This window comes from Mastomys coucha, unplaced genomic scaffold, assembly GCF_008632895.1.
Source record: "Mastomys coucha isolate ucsf_1 unplaced genomic scaffold, UCSF_Mcou_1 pScaffold14, whole genome shotgun sequence".
NCBI classification, from domain to species: domain Eukaryota; kingdom Metazoa; phylum Chordata; class Mammalia; order Rodentia; family Muridae; genus Mastomys; species Mastomys coucha.
In genome coordinates this window covers 132,159,145-132,177,476 of record NW_022196896.1, presented here as the reverse complement: position 1 = coordinate 132,177,476, position 18,332 = coordinate 132,159,145, and the positions used below count along the sequence as shown (strand labels likewise).

At 44.0% G+C, this 18,332-nt stretch overlaps 1 long non-coding RNA gene across 1 annotated transcript; it reads right to left on the bottom strand.

The window, feature by feature from the left end:
• Positions 1 to 7,702: 7,702 nt before the first annotated feature.
• LOC116089353 lies at positions 7,703 to 8,166 on the bottom strand. The gene is made up of 3 exons (XR_004118303.1): positions 8,079 to 8,166; positions 7,929 to 7,985; positions 7,703 to 7,799 (listed from the first exon to the last, which is right to left on the bottom strand). It is a non-coding gene; the product is annotated as an uncharacterized LOC116089353 (long non-coding RNA).
• Positions 8,167 to 18,332: the final 10,166 nt, after the last annotated feature.

Here is an 18,332-nt window from a genome sequence, read left to right as displayed (position 1 = left end):
TGTGTGTATATATGTAAGTGTGTATATATTGTGTGTGTATGTGTGTGTGTGTGTATGCAAGCGCCTGTGGATGCCACACAAGGATGTAGGAACCCTGGGACTGGAGCTGCCTGCCATGAGTACAGAAAACCAAATTCTGGTCCTATGCAGGAGCAGTGTGCACTCCTAACCACATAGTCACTTTTCCATTTATTTTAGTCACTATGTTTAGACCAATCAGATTTGTGTTTAATTTAATTATTCATAGCTAACTATTATTAATTATTGAGTTATTTTGCCATTTTATACTACTTCTCACCTGTCCTCATTTTTAGTTTCCTGCTTTTCTGGGAATTATGTGACCATGTTTTCAGAATCGCACTCTGATATATCTACTTGGGTCTTTACATTAGGTGTCACGTTACACTTGTTTACTCTCATTGTTCACTAGGGCCAGCATTTTAGGAAGATTCATTTCATCATCATCTTCCTCCCTTGAATGTACTGATAACTTAGGACTTTTCTTGACATATACTGGGATCTGTGTCAGGCCTCAGGCTCTAGTGCTAGGATAGAGGTACCCTCATACTCCTGGCTTATTACTTTTTCGAATTTCTAAAATAAAATCTAAACATATTAATGTATACATATATTATATATGTGTGTAGATGTGTGTGAAGAACTTATTTAAGAATCTGTCCATTATCTACATAGCAGTAAATGTTCTTTTTTACAATACACTCTGGGAACTTGGGTCCAGAGGATCCACGTTTAGTTCCCAGCATTCATGTTGGGCAGTTCACAACTGTTTTTAATGATTGTTCCCGAGTTACTAAGCTCTATTGCACCCTTTAAGGACACTTAAACATATGTCCACAGAGTGGAACATATAATTAAAAGTAGGGAGAAATACAAATAGGCATGAGCCCTTTAACTGGCTATCTAATACCAAAGGTCAAGCCTAAATAGCAAATACATTCAAGTGACACTAGGTAGACTCAGAAGACTGTATTTAAGTGTTCATTCACACACATACACACACACACACACACACACACACACTTAGGGAATTTCATAATTAGCTGACAAGGAGGAGTTTTACTACCCTCAACTCACTTTGAATACATGGACCATCCGAGACCCATAAAGTCTTCAGCATACAACGACTAGAATTACGTTCATTGCATTTCCCCCAGCCTGTCCACAGTTCTACTTTTGGTTAAGAACATGCATGTAGATGACACACTCTTCTTTACAGGCAACCTGGTGTCTGGAAGACACAGTGAAGACAGAAGATGAATAGCCATGCTGTGAGTCCCCCCCATGAGAGTCATCTGGAAGACCAAGGGGAGCTCTTTTAGAATGTGCCAGACAGCAAAGAGATGGGATGATTTACCATATGCGAAAGGCACAGAGGAAGTCCCAATGAGAGAACTCGCAGAAATTCTTTAGACTTGGAAGATAGAAAATACATATTTTTTTTGTACAGTAGGAATAATTTTATAGCGTCTGGTAAGTACAGTGTGCTCCTGCACTCTGATAATGTGACAGGTAGCCACTTCCTGCCAAGATTTGTTCTCCGCCGAGGCCCTGCAGATATGCACGAGGCCCCAGGACCTCGAAGGGTTGAGTTCAGTCTTTCCTCTTTGTCTCCATCATTTCGTAAGATTTGAGGTTGAGAAATCCTGTTGATTTTCTACCTTTATAAACATAGACAAGCCCTTTTTTGGCTAGAACCAGCAAAGCTCTCCCTCCTTGACGGTCCCTATGGGATTGTGTATTCCCGTGTTAAACCTGTTATTCTTCTTATTGGGGATTCAGAGAGGAGTCCAAAATAAGCACAAAAGGCAGGCTTCTAGGAAATGAGACTTAGGCTTTGAGGTATGATTATCTTAGTGAAGCAGAACTGTAGTGTGCAGCTTTGGGGAAACTGAGACCAGCAAGGATTAAGGATAAGGGTGAAGGACTGGGTCAAGGAAGAGGCCAAACAGAGACCTGCCAGGTGTAGGTGGCAAACAGCTGGAGCAGGACTCCTCACGTAGGCACTTCGCTTTTCCAAACCACTGCATATGTATTTATGGGTGAGATGTGATATTTTGGCATGGCATATAAAATGTGCGTGAATCAAATGATGGTAACTAACATCTATTACATCCAGCATGTATCTACTCTTTGGGCTCAAAACCTTCTCTTCGGGGTATTTGGAAATATGCAATAATGTATTGTTAAGGGTGATCACCACTGGTATTCTTGTGCCCATTGGCCAACCCTCTCCAATATTCACCCTTTCCTTCCATTCCCTCCCAACTCTGGTGATCCTTACTCTCTAATTTTCTGAGATCAACTTATTTGGTTTCTACATAAAGGCAAGAAGTTGTTCTTCCTTTCCTTACTTTTTTTTTAAATTCAATCAAGTATAGGGCTGCAAAGAAGAGAAGAGTTAATCCCACAATGACAGTTTGGCTTCCTCAGTGTAGAGTATGTTCCTAAATACTAACATTTTTTCTTTTTTCTATTATTTTCTTTTTTTGCTTCTTTTGTTCCCCTGTTCCTTTGTTCACCCATCCCCCCCTTCAGTTGATAGCTACAGGGAATGAAATGAAAAAGAATCTGCTTTTCTGTCACCTTAGTGAAGCATTTGGGCATGGGAAGGCTAGACGGTGACTCCTGTGCATTCTTCTCCAACATGGCTCACTGTCTGTAGGAAAGAAATGTGGGAGAGCATGTGCACTCTGTGCATATGTGTCTTATGTTAGTGTGTGCCTGCATATGAGAGGCTTCTAAGGGTCTGCTCTGAACAGACATGTCTGTTAGGGCTTCATTTGACTAAGCTTTAGGGTCAGTGGGTTAATCACAAATGATCTGTTGAGAGACCTTGCGCAAAAACACTTGCCATTAATTACACGTTTCAACATCTATTCAGACTCTCAAGCTACTTGCTTGTGTTTAACTTAAGAAAACTAAATGTAACTGAATCCCTGCTTGATGAATTGCATAGGAGTCACTTGTCTGTCTCTGCACTACAGGACACATGGCAGGACATGTTTAATGGGGTTCCAACCTTTCTCTAGGCTCCCCCATTGAGTTCACCATCATTGAGAAAGTGTCCAGGCCTGTAGCTTTCACACAACAAGTGCCAGAAGCCTTTCAGGTTACCAGAAAATTAGCTTGGCAAAAACTACTTTCAAAAAAATGAGAATATAGAAGTCCCTGCTGGAGAGGATCAGGCAAGTTTGAAGTGAGTGTTCCCTGTGAGGGATCTCAGGAAACTACCAGTTGACAAGTCTTGGAGTTCACAAGTAGAGATCAGTTTTGGGATAAATTATCCAGAGAGCCCATCAAATGCCTGTGTTTACATGAATCATTAGGGTGAGAACCGACCACTTCCATAACAGTGTATTATGGGGACTGGTGTTTCGAGCCCACAGCAGGATAGAAACTCTTCCCTAGTACTGTTGTAGGAACTGGAGTTTCCCAGCATCCCACAATAACCACAAAGTCATTTCCAGGAATACTGGACTCTAAAAGAGTCAGACTTGAAATTCTCTTCTTCAATGCTGTCTCCGTTTGATTTTACTCTAGCTGTCTGGAAACTGTATATAAGTATTTAAATAGTATTTTCTGGCTGTTAAACATAGTCCATAAACACATTTAAAATAAAATGTAAAGAGAAACAGCTTCTAAAGGGGAACATGGCCCCTTCTTCTAATGTTTCCCTTGCAATGTTTAATCTAGGCTCGGTGACTGACCTTTTTATTTGTTTAACGATTATCAAAATCCAAGTTTGAAGATATAAAACAAATACATTTTAGGTTTTGCATCCTTTGAAGCAGTAAGCCAGAAGATCCCCAAAGCTCCTGGATTTCTTCCATAGGTATAGTTTTCAACAAATGTGAACTACAAATCCCCAGTGTGCTTCAGTTTCTTTGTATATGAACATTATAGATGCAGAGGAACATTTACAAGGGGTCTACTACATACCCTGTGCTTACTTTAGAGTTTGGATCTGGAGATTGAGTTAGTTTCTGTCCTTGAAAAACTAAGTTGTGTAGGTAAGGCTATATCAGGCAATGGTATTGTGGTGGTTTGAGAATGCCTAGCCCAGGGAGTGGCACTATTTGGAGGTATGGTCCTATTGGAGTAGGTGTGTCACTGTGGACTTGGTTTTAAGACCCCCATCCTAGCTGTTCTAGTGGCCTTGATAAGAAGATGTAGAACTCTCAGCTCCTTCTGCACCATGTCTGCCTAGATGCTGCCATGCTCCCACCTTGATGATTATGGACTGAACCTCTGAACCTGTAAACCAGCCCCAATTAAATATTCCTTTAAGAGGTGAGTTGGTCATGGTGTCTGTTCACAGCAGTAAAACCCTAAGACAGGTATCAATTGGTGAAGCCAAGAATGGGGGCTTTCAAAGAAATATGAACCACTTCTAGGGTCATTTACCATGGAGTTGTCATTGGTAAAATGTCAGAGTTATATGTTTAAAATTATGTGTATGAGGATGTTCTCTGGAATTATAAAAGAGATGACAAATCCAACTGGCAAGCCGGGTATGCTCACAGAAGTCAGTCTGAGATGATAGCCAAGGTGTCATTGGGCTAGACACATGACCAGGTCAGATGTGGCAGAGGGCAGCATGGGTGAAACAAAGTTGTTTACCTCATGATGACTGGATAGGAGAAAACAAACAAGAGAGAGGAAAAAGTGAGGTCTCCATATTACCACTCAGAGGTCACTCCACTGATTTATTCCTTCCAAGGAAGCTCCCCACGTTCCATGGCATCTCAAGGGTGTCACTCAATGTCGAAGACCAAGACTTCAACCCATGAGGCTTTGAGGGACATTTCATATAGAAACCAATACATGCAGTCAACAGGGGCTCTCAGGTGGCTGGAAAATAATGGATACCCAGTGCTGCTGGGCTTTGAGGGCTTTGGGTTTCAGCCTCAGTATTTCTTCCTCAGAGAAGCCTGACAGCTGCTGTGGTTAGAATACAAATGTCCCCATAAACTTACGTCTGCAGCCATCTAGCTGGTGGCTCTGTGAGGATGTCCTGTAGACTCTGGGAAGTGGAGCTTTGGCTGTAGGAAGTAGGTCACTGGTGGCTGGACCTTGGGGATAAAATACCCCTGCTGCTTCCTGTCTTCATTCTCCTGCCTATGGTGGTCACTGTGTGACATTACGCTTGGGGAGGCATGCACAATGCCACACTTTCTCTAGATAGGGAACCAAGAACAGACCAAAGAAAGGAAACTGCCAAGGTCCAACTTGGTGACCAATGAGTTTTCTTGGAGCTATTTACAGGAGTACAGGTTAAAAGTTATTTACAGTAACAGAAAACACAAAGACAACCACATCACCAAAAGCCACCCCAGTATGGGTAACAATCCATGAAGGCTAGGAACCTTGGGCACATGGTAAGACTTACACACAGTTCAATAGGCAGGAAAGTGGGGGGTTTTTGGTGTGTTTTTATGTTTGTGTCTGTGTGTGTTTGTTTTGAGGCTTTTTGTTTTGTTTTGTTTGCTTTGGTTTTTCAGTATATCTGATTTGAGCCTCTTCCAGACTACTTAGCTTCTCTGAGTATCTCTTGGGCATCCTTTTGGATCCTTAGATAGGCTTGAGGAGGGAGAAGCCTTGTGAATGTGGTAGACTTTAGAGACTTCCTGAATCTTAAGGCTGTCCCCTACAAGAGAAGATGTTTCCCCTCTTTGTAGAACATCATGAGCCTTAAAGGCCTTCTCTCCAAGGTGGAAGGAAGGTTTTCTCTCTGAGGAAGCTGCTGTGTAAGTGCGATATGGGCGGCTGTCCTCAACCACACCCTCTCACCACCATGTTGTTCTGCTCAAGGGCATGAGCACGCATTCTAAAACAATAAATCTTTCCGCCCCTTAATAAGTCCCTCCTTCTAAGTCACATAATGGAAAGAATGTATGTGAGGCATGGGCAGTGGAGAACACAGCTGGCGGCTTCATTGTCAGCCTCTTCATATGTCTTTCCTGAGATGAGAGGGCCTGTGTACCCGAGCCATTTGTAGAGAAGCACTCAGGTATGGTCAAACACAGAAACATCCATGCGCAAAGCAGAGTTTCCTGTGACCTCTACCCTGGGTGAAATAGGGTCCCTGAGAATAAACCAAACTAGGGCACCAACTCTACACCAGTGTACCAATATCAAAGCTCTGAACTTACCGGGTCCCTTCTACTTATGGTGAATGCTAACAAAATGGCTGTGTTTTCCGAATACTAACCAAGGGCACATGTACTCTCAGCACATGCTAGAACTCTCTGCTACTGTGCCTTAAGTCTGACCCCAGGGAGGAGCCGTGAGTCCACATACATCTCCCAAGAATTATTTCCAATGTTTGTTAGACAGGATGCTCATTTTCTTCTGGGGTGTGGTAATGGATAAATTGTTCTTAAACCCCACCCATATTTGGGCATGGAATGCTGATTAGAGTCAGTGGGGTACTCGAAAGAAAACATGGAGTTAGGAGGTATTGGGAAGCGGGGTTCCAGAGAGAGCGAGAAAGAGTAGTGAATAAGAGAGAGTAGGCTATGAGAGAGGGAGTGGGGTGAAAGTGATTAAAATTCATTGTTTAAATGTATGAAACTGTCAAACAGTACAAAAATGTTTAAAATGAAGTAAAAAGCATTTGACTCGAGTGTGTAGGACTTGCCAGGACTGCTGTTGGCACACAGAGGAAATGCCGTCGCCCTGGCGCTCTCTCTCCATGCGACCCTAGATGAGTCCTTTCACCTTCCAGCCTGGTTCTCTCGTCTGTAAGTTGAGTCATAGGTTCGCCCGCCTGCCCAGGCCTTTCCTAAATGGAGTTAGTGCCCCCCATGGATGCCAGCTTTCCTTGCCCTGTGCTTCGAGCTTGCCCCGCTTTCATTAAACCTCACATTCCGAGACAGGATCATCCGGTAGCTTCGTAGGAATTTATTGCTTGCAATTTTGCGGAAGCGGCAGCGGTGGTAAGATGGTGGAAGCGGTGCTCAGTGTCCGGGCCTGCTCTTCCTTTATTAAGCACTAAATCCTGTATCCTTATGCTCCGGCTGTCTCTTGGAGTCATTGGTAAAACGCTGTTAAAACATAAGTCTGAGATGATGAAAGAACTCATTAAGAAAAAAGCAACTGGAGTCATTCTGAAATGAAAAAATGAAATTCCCTTCTGAAGACTGAGAGAAGTGGAATGTGGGCCCACTTCCTAATACCTCCTTGAGCCTTCCCAGAGCTTAGAGACCTCTCTGTGACCTTGCGATAATTCTGTCTTGTTTCCGCTGATGTTCGTCCCATGATTTATCTCACTGTGCCTTCTCTGTCTGCTCCATGGGGTCTTCCACATGATACCCAAACATTTGACTGTACTGAACAGCAGTCCTGCAGTGTCTGTGGAAGATTGGTTCTGGGACCTCTTTTGGCCACACAATCCACAGGGTCTTGGACCGTTCTAAAAAAGAGGCACTTCCATTAATCCTATGCGCATCTTCCTGCTGTTTTAAACTGTGTTTCCTGCGATCCCTGTGGCGAGGCACACAGTACACCATAGTTTTCTACTGTATTACAGGAGACAATGACAAGCATGAAGCTCACACAAATGCCCATCTATATGTTCATAGGGACAGTCATCACTGGTACTTAATATTCTTAGTCTAGCATGGGTTGAATTGCTCTTAGACACTCGTACATATAGGAAATGTGAAGTTTCAACTTACAGAAGTCAGTGTTTCTGGAAGCTGAGCTCCTGTAGTCCCCTCTTGCAAGTCTTGTTGGTTCCATTTCATCCCCAGCACTGGGCCTTCCTCCTGACGCCTCTTCAGATTTGTCACAATACAATGCAAAGGGAAACGGTCTGCCCAATCCCTTGGCCAGTAAGAATCCAGTATAGGTGGGCGGCGCTCAATCTCGGGATCCCATCCAGCTGGCAGCCCAAGGGCACCTACCTCTGGAACTGAGAAGTCTGGTCCCTTTCGTGGGGTTGCTCTCTGATTCAAGTTACCCTAAATGAAGAACCACATCAGTATGGCCTGCCCACCCTTGTGCATCAGACCCTTGTCACAGGCACCGAGACCTTGTCTAGATTAGATACCAACCAGTTTCAGATCCAATTCACTATGGCATGGTCAGGTCGAACAGTATGCAGGCAAAGCCCCAGTCTTTCAGATTCCTTCCATCCAAGCTTGTGAAAAGAGCCGTCTCCTCTTCTGTCCCTACCTATACCAGACAGACTTCCGTCCTTCACTTGTTCAGGGATGTCCTCAGCTGTCCCTATTCCCAAATGCCTTGATCACACCAGTGGCCATTTTCCGTCCCTTGTCTAGTGCCTTATACACTGGGGCATGGCTTCTGTAATGCTGTGGTGGCCAGGAAGGTCTTCCTTCAGGCCGTATTCTATCCTCTGCAGACTTCAGGGGCAGAGCACAGGACCTATCCCCAGAGAACTGCCTCTGCTCATAGGCCTTTACTCATTGTCAGTAGGCCTAGAGGGCTGTACTTAGCCTGGGCTACAGGCCATGGCTGGCAGATTGAAGTGGCCCTGCCACACCCTTGCCTTAAGATTGTGCTCGCTCAGGAGCCACCGCATCAGATTTCTTGTTAAGTCATTCATAGGCAATTGCATTCTTTCTCTACATTTTTAATTTTGAATACTTTTAGGCTTAAGGTTACTCAAACCACATGGACTCTACTTCACACCCTCTCCACGTATGTTCTATAGCCTTTGCATGACTGTCTTTTCTGTGTGTGCATGTACGTGTATGTGCATGTGGGGGAGGCATGCCCGTGGAAGCCAGAAGTAGACAGTAGACTTTATCAGTTCATTATCATGATCCAGAGAGCACTCTTATCTTCAGAACAATACTTCTAACAGTAAGAGTAAATGAGGAAGAAATACGCAAGGAAGTAGATATATATGCCAGTTAGTTATTTTGTGAGCTTGATACATGTCAGTGTTATCTGGGAAGAGTAAACCTCAATGGAGAAATCACATCCATCAGACATGCCTGTGAGTGTGTCTACAGGGGCATTTTCTCCATTAACAATTAAATGTTTGAATGCCCATCTACTGGACAGGTAGATCTGGGTCCTATAAGAAAGCAAACTGAACAAATCATGGGGAGAAAGCCAGTGAGCAGCACTCCTCCATGGCCTCTGCTTAGGTTCCTGCCACCAGGTTCCTGCCTGTGTTCCTTCCCTGGCTTTCCTGGGCTATGGACAATAACCTTTAGTCTGAAATAGATCCTTCCCACCCCCAACCACCAAGCCCCAGTCACCTTTGGGCATGGCTTCCTACAGCAATGGAGAAGCAAACTAAGGCTATAGTTAAAAGCACGAGTTCTAGAATAAGACTGCTAGCTTCTGAACAGCTGTGTGATGTTGTAGCAACCATGTCACCTCTCTGTGTCACAATTTACATTCCTACTCACTCAAAGTCACTCCTAGAAGCCCTAAAGCTTCTAAGGATCCAATGTGAGCATGGTGCCTGCCATCTAGTGAGTTCGGACATATGGTTTTCAGATAGCAAGCCACATTTTCTTTAATTTGAGCAAAGTGGCAGACAAGCCTTTTCTACGGGCCAGATCTAACTATTTTAAGCTTCAGGGGCCATCTGCAGTCCCTGTCACTTCCTCTCCTCCTCTGTTTTCACTATCAGCTACACAGGCAATACCATAAAGAACATTACAAACCCACGGTGCCTTTGTTTGTCGGCCCCGTTTTAGGTGAAGATCGCAGACTGAGTAATATGAAGCATAAAGCAAGCTTTGGTCTCCACACTTCCTTTCTTTATGAAGCTGTGGAGCCTGTCAACAGGAAGAAAATGGAGAGTGACCTAATTAAGTCTTATGTGCCCTCCATTCAGCTTTTAAGATATGTGATCGACACCATGGCCCTGGCTACTTCCCCCTCCCGCCCCCCAGCACCCAGAGCAGCTACCTGGGGCTTCTCTGTGCCATCCCATCCAGTGACTTACCAGCACCAATGGCCTCAATATGATACTTCTAGGTTCTAGCCTTCCATGTGGTTTGATATGGCCCGATGGTTGTGTCTTTGCCATATAACCTGGGGTCTACATGTCACTTGTTTTGCCCAAATAGTCACCGATCAGATTCTGTCCCTTGACCCTTCTTCCAGTCGCTATCTGAAGAGATGGAAACCAAGAGTCATAAGACAGAAAGCACTGAGATCTTGGAATCACCACAGGAACCGGAAACATCCTCAGGCAACCGCAACGTGAGAACACACGATCTTTATCATCTGAGCCGTGGGTGCTTCAGGGGCCTGTCAGAGCAGCCAGCCAGCAGTTAACGTATTTACAACACAAACTACGGTTTCATGACTTTTCAAAATGCACATTTGTTCATACGTGATCACACAAGGACTCCGTAGTTTGATGATTCGACCAAATGATAAATAATTGTGTATCAGGTCCCCTTTGAGTCAGCATGACCATGACACCGGACAGAACAGCTGAAGAGAGGAAAGATTTGTGGCTGTGAAGGTGTGGAGGGGCAGCTTGGGCCATGGGAGACACAGCTGTTCACATCATGGTGGAACAGGAAACAGTTGGGAAACCAGAACTGGGTAACACCTTCAAAGGCCCTATCCCCAATGACCCACTTCTCCCATCTGGGTCCTATCTCTCCTAAAGACTCCATAGCCTCTAAAACAGTGTCCCAGCTGGGAACAAGTGTTCAAAACCCAAGCTGAGGGAATCTTTCAGATTGGAGCCATGGCAGCACATCACATTCTGCAGCTTGCTCTTCTATCTCACTCCATTGGTATGGCTTTGAAATCGATCCACATGGGTAAGTGTTCAAGTTCTCACGATGTTAATTATTTATTTGATTTTAAATGAGCTACCTCGTGCCCGTAAAAAATGTGTGAAAATACTTGAATTAACATATTTAAGATGCTAATGCCTTCCACTCTCTGAGTGGATTTTAATTGTTTTCAGCTAGCATATAATCAGTATCTCGTCAGCTGCTACTACATACTGGAAAGGTGGCTTAGGCTTTGTGTGGCATTTTCACGCTTTTCTTTTTCTCTATGTGGTTCTGCCCAAAGTCCCTGTGTGACTTAGAGGCGAAAGCCACATTTCCCTGTGGAAATGAGCTCAAATCCCAACACCTTCAATGACTTTTCTTTGGGGACTTTCTCTCAGAGCATCCCTTTCTAAACCTGGATGAAACCCGAGCTGTGTCTTTGCATGGTGGCCCTGAGGCTTAGGGGGAGGTCTTTAAATAGAGAGCACCTGGCTTAGTGCAGGTCACACAGGGAACACACAGCCAGCTACTCTGGTAGCTGCCTCTTAGCAGAAAACTGAGACAGTGTCATATAGAGTTAAGACAACACCAGAACCCCGAACTCAAGTCGCACACTGTGGAGGAACTGCTGGATGTCTCCCGTGCTCGTGCATTTTGCGTCCATGGGGACTATTTTGCACCCTCCAAGTGTCATTAGCTTTGGTTATCCCCCCACAAAGCAAAAACAGAACAACCCTAAATTTCCAAACTTTCAACCAATTGTAAATTATTTTTCAATGATTCAAAATGAAACAAAGCAAGGCAGGCAGTCCTGGAGAGATGGCTCAGCAGTCAAAGGAGGTGCTGAGTTCAGGTCCCTGCACCTGCAGAAAAGCGTGGCATAGTCATGAACACGCCTGCTACTCTTAGTGTAGGGTGTAGACAGGGAGGGGGATCCCTAGGGCTTGCTGGCTGCCAGCCCTCCTAGAAAATGCAAGCTTTGGTTCAGTAAGAGACCCTGTCTCAAAGAAACAAGGCAGAGACAGATACAGGTATCCATCTTCCTCTTCCAGCCTTGTGCGTAAGCACCAGCCCACACACATGTACCCATCCCACGCACGCATGCTTTCTCTCATGCGCATGAGTCAGCCATTAGTCTCATTGTGTTTGTCACTGGATGGGTGGAGCTTCCCAGGCTCTACCCAGCTCTGTGCCAATCACAAGCCTGGATCTCCAAGACCCTCCAACTCAAGCAGCCTTTTGCAATGCTTAGTGCACCCTCCCCTCTGGCTTAAACTGCTAATATTCCCCTAGGCCGCTTTACACTTCCAGGTTTCAGTGTCTGCTTCTAACTCTACTTCATCTTCAGTTTCGATGCCTTGAAGGGGAAGGAGCTGTCAGTTAATAGGCAATCCTTAGACCCTGATCAAAATTCTGCTTTGTTCAAGAAGACGGGATAAAGAACACATCATTTTATTGTCAGAAAACATTAATTGTTTGATGTTTTTGTTTGTGACTTATTTCAAATTAAAGTTATTAATTAAAACTTAATAACCAATCAATTAAATTATTTAAATTTAACAAATTAGATCATTTTAATTAAATTAATTAATTTAAATTTCAGACACTTCTAGTTCCAAGTCAGGCTGCAAAGGTGGCTGTGGATTTTTTTTTTGTTTGTTTGTTCTTTATTTTTTTCACCACAACCATTTCTGACACCCCAAATCTATGCTGCTCCCCTAATCTCATGGTCTTTTGGAATGACACAGATTTCTTTCTGTGTTTATCCATGCTGTGATATGCTGATTTCTGTGATAAAATAATAAATGTTTCTTCTAGTAGTAGAGTCACAAAATGGAGAATGTTCCCAGATGTTATGATGTGAGGGCTGAGAGTATGCATGGAGAATGCTTCCCTAGTGACTCCAGGCCCTTTGGGGCTGTGCCATAATATATATAATATACAAAAGACAACAAAAACTGGAAGCAACGTTCTGAAAATGTCAACCCAGACGTTTTCCTGTTAGAGCTGCTCTCATTTCATCATTGATTGCTGGTGAGCTTTTAGCTGCTTGGCAGTGTTTTAGCTGTGCAGGGGAGGCATTACACAGTCCTCAACAAGCAAACTCCCGTGCAAGGCCAGCCCCAAGAAGTAGGGGGCATTGGATTCACATCCACGCAATCTGCTTTCAGCGTCCACGTACCTGCCTCAGTAACACCCTGTCCCTCGTAGCTTTCAGTAGGAAAAAAAAAGGCATGATGGGTTATAAAGTATGTCATGATCTCATGATCAGGGCACCTGGTTGCCCTCTGGTCCCCATTCCACCATCAAGCATATTCCTGATTATTTTTCTTCATTGTGCACATGGATGAAATCCTGACCCATAGAGAAAATAAGCACAAAACATTTATTTTATGAAATTATGACAGATCAAAAGGGGGCAGAAGAGAAAGGCGGTTTACACCAAGAATCATTGATAACCCTGGGGGAGAGACTTCTGAAACCAACTCCAAAGTGTTTTCTGTTTTCCTCATTTCTGGTCATTAAATTACTTACATCCTAACTCTCCCGGCCACACTTACAAAACAAGAGAATTCCAAGGGAGAGCAAGGGAAAGTAGTGAGGACAAAAAAAATTAAAAAAAAAATTAAAAAAAAAAGAAAGAAAAAGTAAAAAGAAAAGATTGTGAAGCCTCACAGCACAAGCACGAGAGGGAGGGGCTGAGGCCGGGAGGGAGGGGCTGAGGACGGGAGGAAGGGGCTGAGGCCGGGAAGGAGGGACTGAGGTCCGGAGGGAGGGGCTGAGACCCGGAGGGCTTGTGGGAGGAAGGCTCTGTTTACTAAGTGTCAGGTCAGAGATCTTTCTAGGAGCTTCCAGCTGCTGCTTGTCACAATGGGGCTGCTCCTGCTATGCACGGTGCCTTCCCCAGAGGGCACTGTACTCTGATATTTCAAGACTCCACTGGGCTTGCAGAGGGAATAACAGGTCTTTCTGTTTGCTGTGTGAAATTCCATCCATTAATTGAGTCTGTGGAGAATTAGCCTACAGGTTCTTCCACTTTGCAGGCCAGCAGCAGAGACCTGCTATCCACACAGGCACAGCCTCCTCAGCTGTGCCTTCTCTGCCCAGCCTGACCTAGGCCAGCAGGCAGTGGCAGGCTCTAGAGATTTAGGCAGCATGAAAACGGGGCCCTGTGGTGAGACACAACCTCTGGAAACTCAGGGACACAGACTTAAAGGCAGACATTAATTCCTGGGCTTCTGACAGTTGGTCAGTGCTGCAGTTTAATTCCCTGATCTGATGGAGACCATTGCAAGCCTTAACTAGCAAGTTAATAGGAAAGATGTAAAGGGAAATGCAAGCTTTTGAGATGTAATTAATTCTTTTTTTGCCTGGAAGCTGGGATAGAAGTCAGTACACAGGTGAGAGATACGCTTTGGTCGTACACCTGGGGAGATGGGTTTCCAGTCCTTTGCTGAGAGGAGAAGGGTGGAAGCCTCACTCTCCTCACTGTCTTGTAAAAGGAGCTGTTACTCAAATCCTTCTTTTTGCCTCCATGTAGGTAGGTAGGTGGCTTTGTGCTTTTAAAATTGCCTCCTGAAGATTCTTTTAGAACTGCACAAAACACTATTAGGACCTAACTATTCTATTGGCAAACAAGAGATCCACTCGTTTAGAGGTGGTTATCGCCCGATTCCTGTCCTCACCAGTTCCCCACACAGTTTTATTTTGAAGAAGGGGACTTTCCGTTTGTGCGTGCCCTACTTCAGGAAGCCCAGGTTCTACCACTGAGCTGCTTCTCCCAGCCCTACTCCCAGCACTGATGGCTAAAACCATGTCTTCATTAAGAAGTCATTCATAGCCAGGCCTGGTTGCCAAGGTCTATAATATCAGTTCTCTTAGAGGCTGAGGCAGGAGGACTGAGTTTGGTGAAGCCCTGCCTGGGCTCCAGAGTGAGTTCAAGGTCAGCTTGGACAACTCAGTGTGACCTTGTCTTGAAATTGAAAGTCAAGGCGAGTGGGTGATGGTTCAGTGATGGAGCAAGTAAAAGGCCCTGGGTTCCACCTTCAGACCACAAGAGAAAAACAGACAAAACAACAATGGTAAGGACCACCACTATCCTTGATGTACTTGAAAGTGAGCAGCAGTGTGCATTCTGACACACAGTTTAGCATCTCGGTGAGCTCTCCTTACAGTGTGCATTCTGACACACCGTTTAGCATCTCGGTGAGCTCTCCTTAGCCTATCTACCTTTCCACAGCTACATTATTTGCTCCCACACAGGTTTCCTCATAAGTCAAAAGTGTTTCCTTCCTGTTCTCACAAGGAGTTGAGAGGCAGAGGAAGTCCAAAGAGCTCTGTTGAAGGACCTAGCCCCGTATCAGTCATCGGTACTACCTACCCCACACAAGGTTAGGAGCTCAGCATCTTCATATGCGTGCCTTTTTCATATGCAGCATGCCTCTTAGGAGCAGGCAGGGCCGAAGGCCAGTGGGGTGTCTGAGCATTTGAGGACAGCGGTCTATGGGGAAGGGAGACACACTTCTCAGACACATTGAACAAAAATGGCAGCCTGACATTGGGTTGCTGCAGATAAACCGGCACCTGTGTGCTGAAGAGTTCAGGACAAGAGGACCCTGCACCATGACTGTGTTTCCAGAGATGCTGTCCCTTCCGTTCAATGTCCACTCTGCTTCTCTTCCACTTCCTGGACAGTGAGGGGGTGGGCATGTACCCTGAAATTCTATTCCATTCACAGCCCTATGTCCAGCTGTAAGGATCTTGAAAATACCAGTGAGCAGAGTTGTTACAAGCTGAGCTAATCTCATAATGAAAAAAAAAAAAACACAAGATTTATAAATGAAATGTTTCATAGCTTTCAACTGTGCATGCAGAAAAGATCCATTAACCTGGGCTGGGCTGCTAAGAGCATTAGTTCAATTGTCGTTGCTGGCTCTTTTTAAACCTTTATTTTAATGACTCTGTCACTATCTTACTTTGAGAATTAAGAGGCAAATGCATAAAAAGTAAACAACATTAATGTCTGCTTCTTGCTAGAAAATACTGTTTTTCAAAAGGAATGCTAGGTTTACTTTTTTAAAAGACTGCAATATTTTAAAGCAGCAGCTAGGTCACTTTTATTTAGCAAGGCTTTTGAAAGCAATGGAAAACAAAAACCATCATTTTCTCAGATTTACTTTAGCAGATAGAACGGCACAGAAAAGGACTTGAACTTCACTCAGAATACCCTTTTCCAAAGAGATCACCGTCTCAATGTGACTTAGAATGACATTTACTGCATTATTTATTTTGTGTATGTTTCTGTGGTTGTGTGCATGTGCTTATGTGTGTCTGTGTGTGTGTGTATTTCTGTGCATGTGTGTCTCTCTGTGCATGTGAATATATTTGTGCATGTGTGTTTACACAGACAGATGACAGCTTGGACAGTTTTCTCCTTCTAGCATGCGGCTCCTCAGGGTTGAACTCAGGTCTTCCAGCTTCAACACCTTTAATCTCTGAGCCATCCCATCAGCCATATGGCGAAACTTAAAACTGAGATCTTAATATAGCGGCTGCTTTCTTCAGAAAAGAACACTAGCAAGAGGGAAAGCCCAGGCTGAGAAGTGCCTGAGCTTCTGCAGAGACGATTCTGTGCCCATTTTCTACGAATGCCCCCTGTAGCGTCTGACTTTGGAGATAATGAAACGCGCAAGCATTTAAGTCTCAGTTATTGGAAGCGTCTGACCCAATCTGTGTATTATATTACCCCTGTTTCCTCTTCATGATTATGGTCTGCAATGTCAGATGAAAATTCAAGGGAGTCCAATTTATAATTTATACTTAAATTGGTAAAATATCAAAGGGAAGAAAACTGTATCTGCTAGAGGCATCTTACCATGTGGTGGCAGTTCACAGGGTAATGGCAACTCTAGTGTCTTAGAGCCCAAGCCTAAGCTATACTAAAGAACATAATTTAAAATCTTAGTCCAGGCACTCACACACACATTATTGCTGCAGTGTTCGCAATAGTCAGGGAATGGAAGCAGTCCAAAGTCCCTCAAGAATGGACAACAGCAATGTGGTCCACTTATACAATGGGAGGCTTTGCAGCTGTTGAGAAAAGAAAAGTTACAGAATTTCCCAGAAAATGTATAAGATTGTAGAGCAGTGGCTATCCACCTTCCTAATACTTCAAGCCTTTAATACAGTTCCTTATGTTGTGGTGATTCCCAACCATAAAATTATTTTCATTGTTACTTTACACCTGTAATTTTGCTACTCTTATGAATTAGAATGCAAATGTCTGTATTTTCTGATGGTCTTAGGTGACCCCTGGGAAAGGGTTGCAACCCCTTTGGATTGAGAACCTCTGTTGTACAGTAGTCTACTGAGTGAGATGATCTAGTCTAACAGAGACAAAACCCACGTGTTTTCTATCATATGCTGATCCTAAATGTTAGCTTACCTGCGTATAAATAAAGCTTGTGAGAGTGCATCCAGATTGTGGCGCTGTATAGGACATGACAGGAGGAACCCAGGTGTAGAGAAAGTAGGCCAAAGGTCATTTGTGACAGGAAAGTTAAAGGTGACTGGGGGTGTGGGAGGGAAGGAGTCCGAGAGGGAATAACAAGAACAAACGATTTGAAAAACACTGTCATGAAACCTAATCCTTCCTAAGCCATTATAAATATATTTTTACATTTTATCTATTCAATACACCAAAGACAAATCCATGAACAAACTAAAATATTTTAACATAACAATTTAGACTACAAAAGTAACCTTGGGCAGCGAGCACACTGTTCATTATTTCAGGCCAGCAACTCTCTAGGTCATATTTATTCCTTACCTCATTTATAAGTTACCGAAGCTTTACCATCTGCAAAGGTTAACTGCAGAGGGGCAGAGAGGGGTGACCAGGAGTGGGGCTCAGCGTGGTCGGTCTGCATGCACCATGCGCACATTCAAAATTGTCCAAGCACAAGTGTGTTGAAACTATATAAAGTAACATAATGTAAAACTCATTTTGTTTTCAGTTTATATGTACAGATGTTTTGCCTGCATGCATGTCTGTGTACCATGTATACATAGAATAGAGGCCAACAAAGGGAGTCAGATACCCTGGCACTAGAGTTAGAGATGAGTGAGCCGCCTCGTGGGTGCTGCGAATCGAACCCTAGTCCTAGTTGTTAAGAACAGCCAGCGCTCTTAACAACTGAGCCATCTCTAACAAACTTGCACTAACGTAGGTTGCATTCATATAGCCAAGTGTCCATCAAGTCAGTAATGTAATAAGTAATAAGTAATGTAAATAAGAAAGTCCATGTGTTTTCATGTGTTTATCTAGACAAACGCTTTAGGATTCACAGGTCAGATAGACATGCTGCATGTGTTGTCATTGAATGCACCTTGCGGATAGCTAGAAATCTTTCAAACATGGCTGCTTGCCTGCAGTTTGCACCCTTGCTCTCCTAGCTACAGACAAAACCAGAGTGGCTGGGACACATGGCCTCCATCTGTACTCAAGTTCTTATTTCTTACTTCATCCATGATATCACTTCAGATTAGTTCGATTTCTTTCAAATCCCGAGCTTATGAGTCTGT